This window comes from Stenella coeruleoalba, assembly GCF_951394435.1.
Source record: "Stenella coeruleoalba genome assembly, chromosome: 13".
Taxonomy (NCBI): Eukaryota; Metazoa; Chordata; class Mammalia; order Artiodactyla; family Delphinidae; genus Stenella; species Stenella coeruleoalba.
Genome location: NC_137159.1, coordinates 24532004 through 24547938, shown reverse-complemented (window position 1 = coordinate 24547938; position 15935 = coordinate 24532004).

Here is a 15935-nt window from a genome sequence, read left to right as displayed (position 1 = left end):
GTTTCTAAGAGAGACTTACATGAGTCTTCTTAAAGTTTGGGGATAAATGTGATCATACAGATTGATGCTGATATTCATTTCGACCTAATAGCTCTGAAATAAAGATCTGTGCCGAGTAGCTCAAAACGCAGGACTTATAAAGAAGGTTGTGTACTGTGCCCAATCCCTTTGGCTCCCAGACTGTGGTACAGAGGATTCAAGCAGTTCTAATGGACCCATGTGTAGGAGACTGGAGATTAGAGAAGGGGCCTGAGGCACAGAACAGTCTGGATAGCTACTTAGGGAAATAGTGGTATTCTCTGGCAGGACTTGTGGAAGGATATAGTTGCCCTTCTCTAAAAATATCCCTAAGGAAGAAGGAAACTGGGAGATACTGAACATCATCCTAATTAATACAGTCAGAGGCTACCACACCAGCTTGAGCCACCAGTAGTAGATGGAAATATGTGTAACCAAAGAGAGGCCAGCACCATCCTGAACTCTCACATGTTACAAAAGACCACCCTGTTCTGTCCCATTTTGTCTCACTGTCCCTATCTAACAACAGAGGCATGCGGCTTACACAAGGGAATGGAAGTGTGTCATGTCCTTTTCCCCACCTCAGGCTTTACCAACCATACACCTGCCAACTCTGCACTGGAGGATGGAACTTTGGGAAAAACAGGAGACTAAAGTTTTCAATTAAACTGGACACATTCAATAATTAAATATAATTGAAAATGTATGGAATCAAAAATATCATTACAAAATAAAAATGTGATCTAGCATAGTCAGTGAAATTTTTGACTTAAATAAAATGTATATTTATATCCCCCAAATTGGAGACTTCTAAATAAAGCTGGTGTATTTTTCCTTCCATCCTGTTTTCCCTCCCTCCCTCCCTCTATCCCTCTTTCTTCTTCTCTCTCTTCTCTTTCTCTCTTTTATCTATATTTAGATACCTATCTATCATCTATCTATCTATCTATCCATCTATCTTTCTATCTATCATCTATCTCTGTCATAGGATCCCTGCCATTACAAAATAATGGCGATATTTATTTTTCTCTTTCTGACTTACTTCACTCTGTATGACAGGCTCTAGGTCCATCTACCTCATTACAACTAACTCAATTTTGTTTCTTTTTATGGCTGAGTAATATTCCATTGTATATATGTACCACAGCTTCTTTATCCATTCATCTGTTGATGGACACTTAGGTTGCTTCCCTGTCCTGGCTATTGTAAATAGAGCTGCAATGAACACTGTGGTACGTGACTCTTTTTGAATTATGGCTTTCTCAGGGTATATGCCCAGTAGTGGGACTGTTGGGTCATATGGTAGTTCTATTTTTAATTTTGTAAGGAACCTCCATACTGTTCTCCCTAGTGGCTGTATCAATTTACATTCTCACCATACACAAAAATAAACTCTAACTGCATTAAAAACCTAAACGTAAGGCCAGAGACTATAAAACTCTTAGAGGAAAACATAAGCAGAACACTCTATGACATACATCACAGCAAGATCCTTTTTGACCTACCTCCTAGAGAAATGGAAATAAAATGAAAAATAAACAAATGGGACCTAATGAAACTTAAGAGCTTTTGCACAGCAAAGGAAACCATAAACAAGATGAAAATACAACCTTTGGAACGGGAGAAAATATTTGCAAATGAAGCAACTGACAAAGGATTAATCTTCAAAATATACAAGCAACTCATGCAGCTCAATATCAAAAAAACAAACAGCCCAATCCAAAACTAGGTGGAAGACCTAAATAGGCATTTTCCCAAAGAAGATATGCAGGTTGCCAAAAAACACATGAAAGGATGCTCAACATCATTAATCACTAGAGAAATGCAAATCAAAACTACAATGAGGTATCATCTCACACCGGTCAGAATGGCCATCATCAAAAAATCTAGAAACAATAAATGCTGGAGAGGGTGTGGAGAAAAAGGAACTCTCTTGCACTGTTGGTGGGAATGAACTGCCTTTTTAAAAGCTGCAGTCTCTCCAAGTCAGGATTAAAGGCATCATCAAGGGAAACCTGCATCAAGGCTGATGAGAACCTTACTGAAAGCAGCCATGGAAGTACTTCAGAAAAATTACCTTCCTGCCAGATTCCAAATCTAAACTCTACCATTCTCCAGGAAAATATTTTACTTGTGCTTTCTACCTGCTGCCTAACTTAATGCAAAAGGAAGAAGAACTGGTCTGGCTATGTCAGTCCCACCCTTCTTTCCCCCTTCACTGCAGAACAACAGAGAACAGGCTACTTGTAGATATTACCTTGCAACTTCATGTGTGATCTGAACAGCTTCTTGCTGACCACTGTGTTTGTGTGCACATAATTTTTGTATTTTTGGTTGTTTGTTCAGTGATTCCACACTAGACTATAATCCCCATGAAGGTAAGATAATGTTTTCATTTTTGTTTTTTCCCACTATAAATACTAGCACAGTCCCATAATCATCAATGAAATACAAAAAAAAAAACCTAATTTTTGGGTGAAAAAATGACCTTCTCTAGATTATCAGGAAATGTTTTATTAACCTAGAAGTTGTACATATCATTTATTTCCATTGAACAAATATTGGTTGAATACTATTACAGGCCCGGCACCAGTCTAGATGCTGTATATATATGGCAATAAACAAAACTGACACAGAAATCCATGTCTTATTTTCATTCTAGCTATGAGAAACAGGTTTCTTTCCTTTTTTATTAACAAATAAAAATTGGTGTATTTAAGGTATACAATGTGTTGTTTTTGATATTGTTAACATACCCATCATTTCATATAGTTACTTTTTTGTGTGGTGAGAACACTTGAGATTTACTCTTTTAACAAATGTCAAGTGTATGTTATTATTAACTATAGTCACTATGCTGTACATTAGGTCTTCAGAACATATTCATCTTATAACTGAAAGTTTGTATCTTTTGATCAACATCTCCCTATTTCCCCCACCTCCTCGGCACCTGGTAAACACTATTTTACTCTCTGTTACTATGAGTTCAACTTTCTTATATTCTCTGTACAAGTGATATCATGCAGTACTTGTCTTTCTGTGACTGGCTTATTTCATTTAATATAATGTCCTCCAGGTTCATCCATGTTATCCCAAATGTCAAGATTTCCTTAATTTTTAAGGCTGAATAACACCCTCATTTGGTGTAATTATATTCTTGTTGGAGAGACAATGTTCTAGGCCAAGGTACAGCAAGAATTTTCTGTAAAGGCCAGATAATAAATATTTTTAGCTTTTTGGGTCACATGGTCTCTATTGCAACTACTCACAACTACTCAACTCTGCCATTTTAGCACAAAAGCAGTTATGCACAATATGTAAGTGAATGAGTATGGCTGTGTTCCAATAAACTTTATTTACAAAAGAAAATGGCAGGCCAACTGTAGCCCATGAGCTAAAGATTACCTTCCCCTGTTCTAAGTACAAGATAGGGCATGGAACTTACATGGTTGGAAATATGGAACATGCAATTAGATACCCTCTTTCACTTTACCACAGTTGTAAGCAAATATTCAGATCCAGTATAAGGCTTTCCTCAAGCCATAGGCACAGGACCTTCATATCATAATCAAGATGTCAATAGATCAATTAATTGGTCAATCAAGTATTGATTATTTAGAAGTCTAGTCCCCAATTTGTGTTACACTTTGGAAAAAGTTAGACTTTATACTGAAGGGCTGAGAAATAAATTATGTTCTTTGGGAAAAAAAAACAAGACTTTCTAGAATTCTATAAGAAATCAAATTCTTAGGATCCATCAAACATGTTTTACAACAGTGAAGTTCAGTTCATAAAATCTTTTTATAAACTTATTTTTCTCCTGCCATAAAAGGGTGTGAGAAATAAAAGTATGTTAAAAAATAGTTGAATTTTAAGCTCATATGGATCTTGCAGATTCACATTGAACTTAACATCCTAACAGTTTTAGATTTCTATGAGCAGGAGTCAATGTTATAGCATGATGAAATATGTGATAAGAAGAAAGAAATAAGAAATTCAAAGAGAAAACAATGGATTTCTGTTTCAAAGTGTGATTTCTTCACTTTTTTGTTATCATCATTAGAGGGAAAGGGACAGATTAAGCAAAGATTTTGGTGCTTTTATACATCTTTGCTGCTTCAGGTCACCAGATATTGCTAAGCAGCAGTTTCCGTGTATTCTGTAAAGGAAGTCTTAGTCTATAAGATAACTAAGAAATGGAGACATTATTTTATTTAAATTCATCATCATTTTCTTGGCTGTTACTCACAGCTATCTATAAGGCTTTTCTAATAAGTACTTAGAATATGACAAAAAATAATTACTGAATAGCTGCCATGTGCATGGAATCATGACATCATCAGATTCTTCTCTTTACAAGCTACAGCCTGGAAATTTTAACATAGTAGTTCTGATATTTGGAAGGAAGCATATATTCTTTTGAGAATTTGACTATTAGCTACAAATTTTTTCCCAGAAAATGTATGTGATATATTAGAACCCTTAGTTGTAAACAATAGACATCAACCCTAAGAAATAAGAAAAAGGGAATTTACTAGCAGGATATTGACAGGATTATGGAAGCCATGGACACCTGACAAAGCAGGTGTGAATTTAAGTGAATCTGGAGAACTGAGAAGGATATTGGAAGCATAGCAGTGGCCTTGGGGTTAACATTCTTGCCAGGATGCAACTATTGCCACCATTGCTTTACTGCTTCTGCTGCTACCACTGCAGTGAATAACTTTAAACTCTTCTCTCCATCCTTTCATCCCTGGATCAACATTTAAGCCTCAAGAGGAACCATCCAACTGGCTAACATTAGGCTATTTGCTCTGGCTCAGACACAGCCAGAAGGAACGGAGAAGCCAAAATTTTGAATTACCCATCTATGAAGACTGCATATAATGGGGTGTGGGTGATTACCCTAGTCAGAACCAAGGTGATAATAGAAAGGGGAATTTGCAGAATAGCTGAATAATGACAAATGTCCTCTGTAGTTACATACCTACAATACCAATAGAATTTTGGAAATCTTTTCAGGAGTTTATAGACAAAAAGCTACTTATGGATCCTTTAAAGGTCCATTTTCTCCTCCTTTAACATACAACCTCAATTCCATTAAGCCATGAAGAGTGAATCACTATGACTCAAAGTTAAGGTGAAACAATTCTTGTCTTTAAAAAATTTCTCGTCTGATAGGGGCAAGAGGAAATTTACAGAAGTTACTATAATAAAGTGACAGGTAACAATTAAATATATGGTTACTTATAATAGGATTACCTTAAAAAAAGATAGTTATTTCAATAGGAAAGTTCAATGTATGCTTAACTGAGGAGAGCTTTTGAGATGGACCTTGAAGGAAGCTAATATTTCAACAAATGGAAATGGAGCAGAAGGGCATTCTAGTCATGAGCTAAGAAAATAATGTGGGAGAAAGGTAAATACCATTGTAGTGCATTGTATAATCAGTTAACTATTTGAAAATATGGGTGGTGAAGAGGAATAAGGATCAGGACTGTGAGATTTAAGGTGGGAAGAGACCACAAGGACTCTTTGACAGGCTGGGAGCACAATCTTTATACTGTGGTTTGTCAAAAGCTGTGCAAGGTTAATAACAGCATGTGAGCAGATGAAGGACCTGATCATACGTATATTGAAACAGATTTACTCTGGAATATTTTAGAGGATGGACTGAGGGTGAAGAATCCGCAGGCAGGACATCTTTCAAATAACACTTGATGTGACAATGACTGAGAACTAAACCAAGACAATGTAACCAGGAAGAAGATAAATATGAGAGCTACTGTGAAGAAAGTTGGATGAACGGGGTAATGGAGAAGGGGATATTCTATGTGGTCTACAGATTTGGAATCAGTTTAAATGGCTGGTCAAAAGTAGTGGCTATTATGCCTGCATCCCTGAGGCAGGTCTTCTAAGTCCACTTTTAAAGGTGTTGAATTTGATATACCGTAGACACGTAAAAATGTTGATATCTAGGAGGTAGACCAAAAGGTAAAATAAGTGACTGAGATGACATATACAGTTAACATGGTCAGGTGGGAAACATAAAGAAGTGATAAAGGATGAAAATTGATAACATAGAAATATGTGAACTAAAGATTTTTTTAAATTCAAAAATGAAAAATACAAATACATCATAATTATTTATTGTCTTTCATAGTTTATTTCTTTGATTTGAAACCCAAATGTTTAAGGTTTTTTTAAAATAAAATGAATATAAGACTGTTATTCTTGCATTTTGAATTTCAAAGTAAAATAAATATTCAATTGTAATATTTTAAGTGGAGATAATGTTTAGTTTTATTCATTTTCATAATTTGAAAACAACTAATATAGGTGATTCTGAATATGGATAGTATTTTAGTATAGTTGCTTTTGTATTTAGTGTGACTTCTTTGGAGGAGCTTGTAGAATTCTGAAATTTTAATATCATCATATTTGGTTTTTAGTTTTTTGTTGTACTCCAGTTTAGTAAAATTTCTTTAGTTCTCCTTTCACAGAGGAAGGCTAACTTCAAAATGTTAGATCATTTTTATAAAATGTAAAGTCAGACAGAGACAAGATGGTGGAGTAGAAGGACATAAGCTCACCTCTTCTTAAGAAAACACCTAAATCACAACTAACTGCTGAAGAACCATCAAAAACAACAACAAAAAAAAGCTGGAATATACCAAAAAAGATACCCTATGTCCAAAGACAAGAAGAAGCCAAAACAAAATGGTAAGAGGGGCACAACTCAATAAAATAAAATCCCATACACACAGGGTGGCAACCAACAAACTGGAAAATAATTATACCACAGAAGAAATTCTCCAACAGGAGTGAACGTTCTGAGCCCCACATCAGGCTCATCAACCTGAAGGTCTGACAATGGGAGGAGGAGCCGCCAGAGAATCTGACATTGAAGGCCAGTAGGGTTTGATTGCAGGAATTCTACAGGACTGGGGGAAACATAAATTCCACTCTTGGAGTGGGCACACAAGGTCTCATGCAGAATAGGACCCAGGAAGTAAAGCAGTCTTCTCATAAGAGCCTGAGCCAGATCTACCTGATAACGTTGGAGGGTCACCTGCAGAGGTGGGGTTGCTGTGGATCACTGAGAGGACAAAGACACTGGAAGCACTAGTTCTGGGGTGTACTCATTGGCATGAGCCCTCTGGAGCCTGCCATTTTCTCACAAAGACCTGGCTTCACCCTACATCCTGCAGGCTCCAGTGCTGGGATGCCTGAGCCCAAAAAACTAACACGGCAGGAATGCAGTCATGCCCATCAACTACAGGGCTTAAAGTCTTCCTGAGTACAGAGCTGCCCACTAAATACACCACTTGACATTGCCTTGCCCATCAGAGAGAAAAGAACCAGCTCCACACACCAGTAGGCAGGAACCAGTCCCTTCCACCAGGAGTCCTGCACAAGCCTCTTAGATATCTTCACACACGAAGGGGCAAATAGCAGAAACAAAAAGAACTACCACCCTGTAGCCTGGGGAATGAAATCACAATCACAGAAAGTTTGACAAAATGAGGCAGCAGAATATGTTCCAGATAGAGGGACAAGATAAAAACTCAGAAGAACAACTAATTGAAGGGGAGGAAGGCTATCAACTTGAAAAAGAATTTAGAGTAATTATAGTAAAGATAGTCCAAGATCTCAGAAAAAGAGTGGAGGCACAGATCGAGAAGATACAAGAAATATTTAACAAAGACCTAGAAGAGCTAAGGAGAAGAGAAAGAGAAGAGAGAGAGAGAGAAATGGTCTGTGAAAATATTTGAAGAGATAATAGCTGAAAACTTAGCTAACATGGGAAAGGAAACATTCAACCAAGTGCAAGAAGCACCGATAGTCCCAGACAAGATAAACACAGGGAGGAACACAATGAGATACATAGTAATCAAATTGAAAAAAATTAAAGACAAAGAAAAAAATATTAGAAGCAACAAGGGAAAAGCAACAAATAAAATACAAGGGAATTGCCATAAGATTATCAGCTGAGTTTTCAGTAGAAATTCTGCAGGTCAGAGGGGAGTGACAAGATATATTTAAAGTGATGAAAGGGAAGAACTTAGAAGCAAGACTACTCTACCCAGCAAGGATCTCATTGAGATTCAACTGAGAAATCAAAAGTCTTACAGAGAAGCAAAAGATAAGAGAATTCAGCACCACCAAACCAGCTCCACAACAAATGCTAAAGGAACTTCTCTAAGTGGGAAACACAAGAGAAGAAAAGGATCTACAAAAACAAACCCCAAACAATTAAAAATGATAATAGGAATATACATGTCAATAATAACCTTAAACATGAATGGATTAAATGTTCCCACCAAAAGACATAGGCTCACTGAATGTATACAGAAACAAGACCCATACATATGCTGTCTACAAGAGACCCACGTCAGACCTAGGGACACATATATACTGAGAGTGAGAGGATGGAAAGATATATTCCATGAAAATGGAAATCAAAAGAAAGATGGAGTAGCAATACTCATTTCAGATAATATGGACTTTAAAATAAAGAATTTTATAAGAGACAAGTAAGGACACTACATAATGATCAAGGGATCAAACCAAGAAGAATATATAACAATTATAAATATATATGCACCCAACATAGGAACACCTGAATACATAAGGCAAATTCTAACAGCTATAAAAGAGGAAATTGTCAGTAATGCAATAATAATGGGGGATTTTAACACCTCACTTACACCAATAGACAGATCATCCAGACAGAAAATTAATAAGAAAGCACAAGCTTTAAGTAACACAATTGACCAGATATATTTAATTGATGTTTATGGACAGTCCATCCAAAAACAGCAGATTATACTTTCTTCTCAAGTGTACACAGAACATTCTCCAGGATAGATCACATATTGGGTCACAAATGAAGCCTCAGTAAATTTAAGAAAATTGAAATCATCACAAGAACCTTTTCTACTCACAACGCTATGAGATTAGAAATGAATTAGAGGGAAAAAAATGTAAAAAACACAAACACATGGAGGCTAAAGAATACATTACTAAATAATCAAGAGATCACTGAAGAAATCAAAGAGATATCAAAACATACCTAGAGACAAATGGCAATGAAAACACAATGATCCAAAACCGATGGGATGCTGCAAAAGCAGTTCTAAGAGGGAAGTTTATAGTTATACAAGCCTACCTCAAGAAACAAGAAAACTCTCAAGTAAACAATCTAAACTTTCACCTAAAGGAACTGGAGAAAGAAGAACAAACAAAACCCAAAGTTAGCAGAAGGAAAGAAATCATAAAGATCAGAGCAGAAATAAATGAAATAGTAACAATATGGTCAACTAATTTATGACAAAGGAGTCAAGGATATACAATGGAGAAAAGATAATCTCTTCAACAAGTTGTGCTGGGAAAACTGGACAGCTACATGTAAAAGAATGAAATTAGAACACTCTCTAACACCATACACAAAAATAATTGCAAAATGGATTTGAGACATAAATGTAAACCCAGACACTATGAAACTCTTAGAGGAAAACTTAGAAAGAGCACCCTTTGACATAAACCACAGCAAGATCTTTCCTGACCCACCTCCTAGGGTAATAGAAATAAAAACAAAAATAAACAAATGGGACCTAATGATGCTTAATAGCTTTTCACAGCAAAGGAAAGTATAAACAAGTTGGAAAGACAATCCTCAGAATAGGAGAAAATATTTGCAAATGAAACAGTCAACAAAGGATTAATCTCCCCAATATATAAACAATTCATACAGCTCAATATTAAAAAAAAACAAACAAACTATCCAACCAAAAAATGGGCAGAAGACCTAAATAGACATTTCTTCAAAGAAGACATAGAGATAGCCAAGATGTGCATGAAATGCTGCTCAACATTACCAATTATTAGAGAAATGCAAATCAAAACTACATTGAGGTATCAACTCACACCAGTTAGAATGGGCATCATCAGAAAATCTACAAACAACAAACGCTGGAGAGGGTTTGGAGGAAAGGGAACCCTCTTGCACTGCTGGTGGGAATGTAATTTGATAGAGCTACTGTGCAGAACAGTATGGAGGTTCCTTAAAAACCTAAAAATAGAATTACCATATGATCCAGCAATCCCAGTGCTGGGAATATACCCAGAGAAAACCATAATTCAAAAAGACATATGCACCCCAATGTTCACTGCAGCACTATTTACAATAGCCAGGTCATGGAAGAAAACCAAATGCCCATCAGCAGATGAATGGATAAAGATGTGACATATATATACAATGGAATATTACTCAGCCATAAAAGGAACGAAATTGGGTCATTTGTAGAGACTTGAGTGGACTTAGAAACTGACATACAAAGTGAAGTTAAGTCAGAGAGAGAAAAACAAATATCGTATATTAACACATATATGTGACATCTAGAAAAATGGTACAGATGGACTGGTTTGCAAGATAAAAGTAGAGACACAGATGTAGAGAAAAAATGTATGGACACCAAGGGGGAAAAGACAGGGTGGTGTTGGGATGAATTGGGAGATTGGGATTGACATATATACACCAATATGTATAAAATAGATAACTAATAATAACCTGCTGTATATATATATAAAAAAGACTGTTACAAGAGGTAAAGAAGGACACTACATAATCATAAAGGGATAAGTCCAAAAAGAGGATATAACTATTGTAAATATATATGCACCCAACATAGGAGAAGCTCAATATATAAGACAAATACTAACAGCCAAAAGAGGAGAAATCAACAGTAACACAGTAATAGTGGAGGACTTTTAACACCTCACTTTCATTAATGAACAGATCATCCAGACAGAAAATCAATAAGGAAACACTTGTGTTACATGACACATTGGAGCAGTTGGACTTAATTGATTATGCAGCATTCCATCCAAAAGCAGCAGAATACACATTCTTCTCAAGTACACATGGAACCTTCTCGAGAATGAGTCACATGCTGGGTCACAAAGTGAGACTCAGTGAAATTAAGAAAATTGAAATCATATCAAGCATCTTTTCCAACCACACTATGAGATTAGAAATCAACTACAAGGAAAAGCTTGTAAAAATCACAAAAACGTAGAGGCTAACAATATGCTACTAAACAAGAAATGGATCACTGAAGAAATCAAAGATGAAATAAAAAAATACTTGTTAACTAATGAAAATGGAAGCATGATGATCCAAAACCTATGGGACACAGCAAAATCAGTTCAAAGAGGGAAGTTTATAGCAATACAATCGTACCTCAGGGAACAAGAAAAATCTCAAATAAACAACATAACTTTACACCTAAAGCAACTAGAGATAGAAGAACAATCAAAACCCAAAGTTAGTAGAAGGAAATAACAAAATTGATAAATTTTAGCCAGACTGATCAAGAAAATAAGGGAGAGGGCTCAAATCAATAAAATCAGAAATGAAAAATGAAGTTTCAAAAGACACCACATAAATACAAAGGATCATGAGAGACTACCACAAGCAACTACAAGCCAATAAAATGGACAACCTGGAAGAAATGGACAAATTCATAGAAAAGTACTATCTCCCAAGACTGGACCACAAAGAAATAGAAAATATGAGCAGACCAAGACAAGTACTGAAGTTGAAACTGTGATTTAAAAAATCACAACAAACAAAAGTTCAGAACCAGATGGCTTCATGGGCGAATTCTATCAAACATTTACAGAAGAGTTAACACCTATCCATCTGAAAATTTTCAGAAAAGTGCAGAGGAAATAAAACTCCCAAACTCATTCTATGAGGTCACCATCATCTTATTACCAAAACCAAACAATGATATCACATAAAAGGGGATTACAGGCCGATATCACTGATGAACATAGATGCAAAAATACTCAACAAAATATTAGCAAACCAACTCCAACAATACATTAAAAGAATAATACACCAAGATCAAGTGGCACTTGTCCCAGGGATGCAAGAATTTTTCAATATCTGCAAATCAATCAGTGTGATACACCACATCAACATATTGAAGAATAAAATCCATATGATCATCACAATAGATGCAGAAAAAGCTTTTGAGAAAATTCAACACCGATTTATGTTAAAAACCCCCTCCAGAAAGTGGGCACTAAGGGAACATACCTCAACATAATAAATCCCATATATTACAAACTTACAGCTAGCATCATACTTGGTGGGGTAAAGCTTAAATCATTTTCTCTAAGATCATGAACAAGTCAAGGATGTCCACTCTTGCCACTTTTATTCACCATAGTTTTGGAAGTCCTAGCCACAACAATCATAGAAGAAAAAGAAATGAAAGGAATCCAAATTAGAAAGGAAGAAGTAAAACTTGCTGGTTGCAGATGAAAACATACACTGAAGATCTTAAAGATGCTACCAGAAAACTGTTAAGAGTTCATCAATGAATTTAGTAAAGTTGCAAAATATAAGATTAATACACAGAAACCTCTTTCATTTCTGTACACTAAGAACAAAAGATCAGAAAGGGAAATTAAAGAAACAATCTCATTTACCATGGCATCAAAAAGAATGAAATGCCTAGGAATAAACCTATATAATCAGACAAAAAACTGTACTCTGAAAACAATAAGATGCTGGTGAAAGAAATCAAAGATGATACAAACAGATGGAAATATACACCATATTCTTAGATTGGAAGAATGAATATTTTGAAAATGAGTATACTATCCAAGGTAATCTACAGATTCAATGCAGTCCCTATCAAATAACCAATGACATTTTCCACTGAACTAGAACAAAACACTTGTTTGGAAACACAAAAGACCCCAAATAGCAAAAGCAATCTTGAGAAATTAAAATGGAGCTGGGAGGAATCAGGCTCCCTGACTTCAGACTATACTAGAAAGCTACAGTCATCAAAACAGTATGATACTGACACAAAAACAGAAATATAGATCAGTAGAACAGGATACAAAGCCCAGAAATAAACCCATGAACCTATGGTTGATTAATCTATGACAAAGGAGGTAAGACTGTACAATAGAGAAAAAATAGTCTCTTCAATAAATGGAAAATTAAATTAGAATATTCTCTAACACCATACACTAAAATAAATTCAGAATGGATTAAATACCTAAATGTAAGGCCAGATAGTATAAAACTCTTAGAGGAAAACATAGGCAGTACACTCTTTGACATAAATCACAGCAATATCTTTTTCTATCCTTCTCCTAGAGCAATGGAAATAAAATCAAGAATGAACAAATGGGACCTAATTACATTCAAAGACTTTTTCATAGGAAAGGAAACCATAAACTAAACGAAAAGACAACACACAGAATGGGAGAAAATATTTGCAAGCTATGTGACTTACAAGGGCTTAATCTCCAAGATTTACAAACAGCTCATGCTGCTCAATATCAAAAAAGGAAAAAAAAACAATCAAAAAATGTGCAGAAGACCTAAAGAGACGTTTCTCCAAAGAAGACATACAGATGACCAAGAGGCATATGAAAAGATGTCCAACATTGCTAATTATTAAAGAAATGCAAATAAAAACTACAATGAGATATCACCTCACACCTATCAGAATGGCCATCATCAAAATGTCTACAAAAAATAAATGCTGGAGAGCGTTTGGAGAAAAGTGAACCCTCTTATACTGTTGGTAGGAATGTAAATTGGTACAGCCACTATGGACAACAGTATGGAGGTTCCTTAAGAAATTAAAAATAGAGCTACCATATGATCCAGCAGTCCAACTCCTGGGCATATATCTGGAAAAACCATGGTTCGTAAGGATACATGCACCCCAATGTTGACTGCAGCACTATTTACAATAGCCAGGACATGGAAGCAAGCTAAATGTCCATCGACAGAGGAATGTATAAAGAAGATGTAGTACATATATACAAAGGAATATTAGCCATTAAAAAGAATGAAATATTGCCATTTGCAGCAACATGGATGGACCTGGAGATTATCATAGTAAGTGAATTAAGTCAGACTTAGAAAGACAAATATCATGATACTGCTTATATGCAGAATCTAAAAGAAGACACAATGAACTTATTTATAAAACAGAAACAGACTGACCAACTTAGAGAATGAATTTATGGTTACCGGGGGAAGGGTGGGAGGGAGGGATAGATTGGGAATTTGGGACTGACAAATACACAATGCTATATTTAAAATAGATAACCAACAAGGACCTACTTTATAGCTCAGGGAAATCTGCTCAATATTTTGTAATAACCTAAATAGGAAAAGTACTTGAAAAAGAATAGATATATGTATAACTGAATGTCTTTTCTGTACATCTGAAACTAGCATACTGTTAGTCAACTGTATTCCAATATAAAATTTAAAATAAATGAAGCTCAAAAAGAACTTGACAGTAAGACCAGATTCTTGCATATGGAAGAGTTCCATTTTCATGATCATCTTTAATATTCCATGTGTGAATTAAGCAATATCCTTCCATGAGAAAAGAAACTTCTTCTAAATTGTTTCCAATCTTAACATAAATTTTATACCACATAAATAAAAATTACATTTATGGGTAGAGGGCACTTCTGTTTGGAACTCTAAATATTTGATTTTTTCATAATTTCTATAATTTTCTGGAGAATAAAATATTAGTTGGAAATGTCATTTTGATAGTTTGTTCTGGCTTCTGTTATATCTGTTAAGTTGAATACGTGTGTTTGTATGTATGACAAAATACAGCCAATATTAGGGAAAAGAAATAAATCAGGTTTGGACTTTTATCATCAAAAAAAAAAAAGTGAAGTCAGATAATACCTTTTGGAATTCAGTCCTCAACTCCACAGTTTTGATAATGTAGTTTAGGCAATACCTTCATATCTAGAAACCAATTTTAGGGTAGGAAGTCAGGCTAGTTATTATTCCTTGCCCAAGAGCTTCCTAAAGCCACAATTTTTTGAGGAATAAATGAATAGAATCATACATTTTTGTGTAAATACATATGAACACCCATTCAACAAAAGATACAGGGTTTAGATAGGTGGTAATGTCAAGCCAAAAGATCAAATCTGATCTAGTTTTGACTGGTACACTAACCTGGGGATTTTCCTTCAATGGCACAAGGAGGTAGAACTCTGAATAGTTTTAAAAGTATTCTCAACTCCATGTCACCATTAAGCCAGATACTTTCAAGCAGTACAGTATCTATTTCATCAAGCAAAGTGTTGGATTGTCTGAGATTCAAATAGTCTGTGGTAATTGCTACTTTGACAATGAGTTTTAACTTTTAACACAAATTTTAAACTTTCACCACAAAGATCTCCCTAGTGAATGGTGCTATGTTTTATAACCTAGGAACATGTTGGTATCTTGAATTAAATTTGTATATCACTGACCATTATAGGACCACCGTATGTAGTCCTGAATACTAATCTTGAATTTGCTCAACATGAACATTTTCCTAATAAACACAAAAAGTAATTTCCAGATGTTATTCCTATCATGAGCATTCTGCTCCAAAGTTAAAATTCCTTTTGACATTGTGAATAAATATAGCTAACTGTAACTGTGTGGTGGTGTTCATATGTGTGCTTTCATCAGCTGTAATAGAATGAACCACAAGAAATTTAACATTTTCCTGCATTGTGTCCTGTAAGTGCTTAGCCAACTCTACAATACATTGAATGACAACATTTCTGTATAGACGTATTTTTGCAATTGGTTGTTTCTGCTTAATGCATATAATTCTGGTGCATTCTGTAGACACTTTTAAAAAATAAGCTCAACACCTAAAAAATATTTTAAAGCCTGAGGAAATTTTCACGTAATGCATAATGACATAGCATTATAGCAATGTTTATTTTATTTATTTTAAAAACTTTAGAAAATTAAGTCCCTTTTTTAAAGTTTATTTTTCGTCACTCATTTTTTCTGTATACTGATCATTGTTCTTGTTATGGCTTGTCTCATAATAACGTAT